The sequence below is a fragment of the Phyllopteryx taeniolatus genome, chromosome 8, assembly GCF_024500385.1.
Source record: "Phyllopteryx taeniolatus isolate TA_2022b chromosome 8, UOR_Ptae_1.2, whole genome shotgun sequence".
Lineage (NCBI taxonomy): Eukaryota > Metazoa > Chordata > Actinopteri > Syngnathiformes > Syngnathidae > Phyllopteryx > Phyllopteryx taeniolatus.
The window spans coordinates 7,109,476-7,113,707 of record NC_084509.1 but is presented as its reverse complement, the minus strand read 5'-3'; positions in this window follow the sequence as shown (position 1 = coordinate 7,113,707).

The window sequence follows — 4,232 nt, the reverse complement described above, 5'->3', positions numbered from 1 at the left end:
GGCGACAGTGGCGAGCGATTACCATTCGGAAGACGTGGAATAATGTCTTCTACTCTACTTTTGATTATACACCTGGATGAATTCTCTACTTTCAGTTTGGGCTACAGCGTCAGTACAGAATCTTGAATTGTAACCATTTCTGTCACATTTAGTTTGGACTGACTCTGTTAGAGAGGAATGCATGTAGGTGATATGCAGTTGTGAACAAATGCATTCCGGAAATGTATTCGATAGCTTTGACATCCAGTTTAGGAGTTCCATGTACTTGTACGCTCTTTGTCCTCACTCTTAATACAATTCAGTTCATTCTAGTAAAAGGACTGTCTTACGCTAATTCCAGTGAAGTTGGTACGTTGAGTAAAACAAATAAAAATACTGTACAATGATTTACAAATCCTTTTCAACCTATAGTCAATCATTTTGAATTTGATGCCTGCAACACGTTCCAAAAGAGCTGTGACAGTGGCATGTTTACCACTGTGTAACATTAGCTTTCCTTTTAACAACCCTCAATAAGCATTTGGGAACAGAGGACATTAATTGTGGAAGTTTTGTTGGTGAAATTCCCATTCTTGCTTGATGTACTACTTCAGTTGCTCAACAGTACAGGGTTGCCATTGTCGTAATTTGCGCTTCACCTTTTCAATGGGAGACAGGTGTGGACTGCTGGCAGGCCAGTCAAGTACTCACACTTCTTTACTATGAAGGCACGCTGTTGTAGCATGTGCAGATTGTGGCTTGGCATTGTTCAAATAAGAAGGGACGTCCCTGAAAAAGACATTGCCGCAGATGTTGCTCCAAAACCTGTATGTACCTTTCATCATTTATGGTGTCTTCGCAGATGTGCGAGTTACCCATCCCATGGCCACCCCCATACTATCACAGATGCTGGCTTTTGAACTTTGCACTGATAACAAACCGGATGGTCCTTTTCCTCTTTGGCCCGGAGGACACGGCGTCCATCCATCCATCCATTTTCTGAGCTGCTTATCCCCACTAGGGTCGCGGGCGTGCTGGAGCCTATCCCAGCTATCATCGGGCAGGAGGCGGGGTACACCCTGAACTGGTTGCCAGCCAATCACAGGGCACATATAAACAAACAACCATTCGCACTCACATTCACACCTACGGGCAATTTAGAGTCTTCAATTAACCTACCATGCATGTGGGATGTGGGAGGAAAACCGGAGTGCCCGGAGAAAACCCACGCAGGCACGGGGAGAACATGCGAACTCCACACAGGCGGGGCCGGGGATTGAACCCCGGTCCTCAGACCCTCTAACCAGTCACCCACCGTGCCGCACACGGCGTCCATGATTTCCAAAAACAATTTAAAATCTGGACCAATACTATAATTATGGGGAAGCAAAAAATGTGTAACACGTATTTACCGCATGTACAACATGCCGCGAGGCATGCTGGGAAGTCTGTGGCCACTTTTCCCAGTGCTACAGTACGTAGTGTAAATATTAAAATTGTAATATTACACCGACGAAGGTGTGTGTGTTTAAAATTGTGCCGCTCTGACAAAACCGCTGGCCCCAGCCTGGCCCCCCCCCAGTGAAATTGGTTTAGAACCGCCACTGCCAACTCTTTCCGGTTATTATTGTCTCGTCATCATTCTGGAAGATGTTTTAAAAGGCTATATGGCAGGTAACACTACGCTCTCAAAGGAAAATAAAAACTAGAAAACTAAAGGCACTTCTGCCGAACATTGCTGTGTAACTTTGTTTCAGGCTTCTCGCAAGTACAATAGCGTTCTTGAGATTTCTAACATTTCCCGCAGATGAGTTTTGATGTCAATGGATCGTCGCCATCCGTAGGGACAACTTTAGCATGACATAAAATAAATAATAACAATGAAAACAGTCAACATTAGCACTAGCCACCAAGGTAACGTCAACAAATGTAAGTCAGTGTGCTAACTCACATTATTTCTTATGTAATATTCTAATTTATTGAGATTGTGAATCTTGTGTTTTTCATTAGCTGTAAGATATTATCATTAAGATTTAAAAAAATAAAAATTATGAAATATTTATGTGTGTAGGGAATTCATATACTGGACTGTATAAGAGATTCATTTTTTGAATTGAGCTACTGAAATCAGTAAAATTTTTCATGATATTGTAATTTATTGAGACTATTACACTATGTATAACTACTTTTTTTCTACTTTTCAGTGTAGCCCTTATACTCCTTCGTAAAGACAAAAGACCTTTTGGCCGTTTGTTTTAAGGTTCATACAAAAGGAAAGAAAAAACACCTGATGAGGATCTATCTCAGTGCTGTTTCTGTGGTTGAGGAAACTGGGTCATGTGGTCCCTTGGCAGCAACAAAGCCGATGAGAACAGACGTGTGCACCCAACCGCATTCGCAGAGACTTTCTGTAACATGTATCCCTTTCAGTTTAAGTTCAACATATAGCACTGTGCAAAAGTAGCTGTTTTAGCTATGCCGTAAATGATCTTACAAGGAAACCCTGAATGATCCATGGTGAGACGTTGGTAAAGTTTTCATTTGGGGCGGTTGGTCTTCCACTTCAAAATGGGACCATGGGATAGCGCAAAACGCTCAAAACAATTGGAACGACACAATCTAACAAACAAGAATAATCGAGGTGAATTAGGGTCTCCTCTATTTAATTTTCTGTACGTGACTGTTTGCAAATGTTATTCAAGGGGAGACTGAGGGCAGACAAACAAAACAAAAATGGACTGCTACTACTAAGTGGAGACTGTGAAGTACAATCCTACGTCCTCAGCTAAGGCAGCGCAACAAGCAGGGTTGGGAGGGTTACTTTAAAAGTGTATTCCGATACAAGTTACGAGTTACTTGTTAAAAAAATTTAGTCAGTAACGTAATCCAAGTATCACAATATTAAAGTACTGTAACTTGATTACTTTCAAGTACTTTTGGATTACTCCAACACCAAATATGACAAACAATTTCAATAAAATATATTGAGAAGCATTTCTTTTTTCTGTCTTGTTCTGTATGTTTAATATGCATGTTTTTGGAATGTGGGAGCTGGAGGAATACGGAGCACCTGTGATTCAGATCCAACTGTGAGCCAGGCATGCAAAATTCTTGTTCACCGTGTTACCAAGCTTCATAACAAAGGTTTTAAAACCCATCCATGTCTCAGTGTGTGTGTTATACCAAGTGAAATGGGGAAAAAGAGGACTAATTATGAAGGCAACCTTTGCAGTTAGTGGAAGCTTAACCCCTCACTGATGCACATGCATGGAAAAAGTGTGGCTCAAATATATGATCAAAACTTGATGTCTCTATGAATGCTTTGCTGCCACAAGACATTGCCAACTACCAATCAGAGCAAAGCTGTTTTCCATTAAGGAGAACAGTGATCCAATCAGAAAAAAGCTCATTTACATATAAAATATTGAGAAATCCGGCCAGCTCATCTGCCAGGCATTTAAAACCATCTATAATAGCTTGAAAAAGGGCATCCTGGGCATTCCCAACCCAAATTATCTTGCAAACCGATAAAAGGACATCAATGATTTTAAGAAAATAAATGGTATGAAACTTTAAATGGTTGCAGGTGTGTGCTGACTCCCATTTAACATGAGTTTGAAAGTGACTGGTTAATTCTAAACAGCCACATCCCAGTCATAAAAGGGTGTGCACACTTGTGCAAACACATTATCTGAGTTTATTTTTATCAACCTTGGTTTACCTTGGTCTCATGTTTTTATATCACAAAAACTTGCCATTTGAATAGGGATGTGTAATTTTTACATCCAGTTTAGACATTTATAAGGCTATTCTTGGCCTCGGTCAAAATTGATGCAAAACATATGTGTGCATGGAAAATGAACAGTATGTAAGTGTTAGTGTTTTGGGTCGGCAGCGTCAATTACTCACACAAGGTTTACTGTACCAATTTTTTGTTCCATCATTTGTACTCCATGTGTATTGATGCTATGTAAGATCCACTAAAGTCTAGTATGTGAACCTCTTCAAGACCAATGCCACCACAAGGAAAACAACAAGTGAAAAAAATAGACAAATCTTTTTTTTTATGATACTGGCTCCAACTATCTGATGTTCAACAGTCTCCCCAGTGATAGCTTGGAACGGCCATTAAAAGTGGCGGCAACCACGGAGACAGGAAGGAGCTGTGCTGTTTGTAATTGTGATCAACTGTGGTGAGGAAAAAGGGCGAGTGATAGATGGCGGACGGGGGGGTGGTGGTTGGGGAAGGCCTA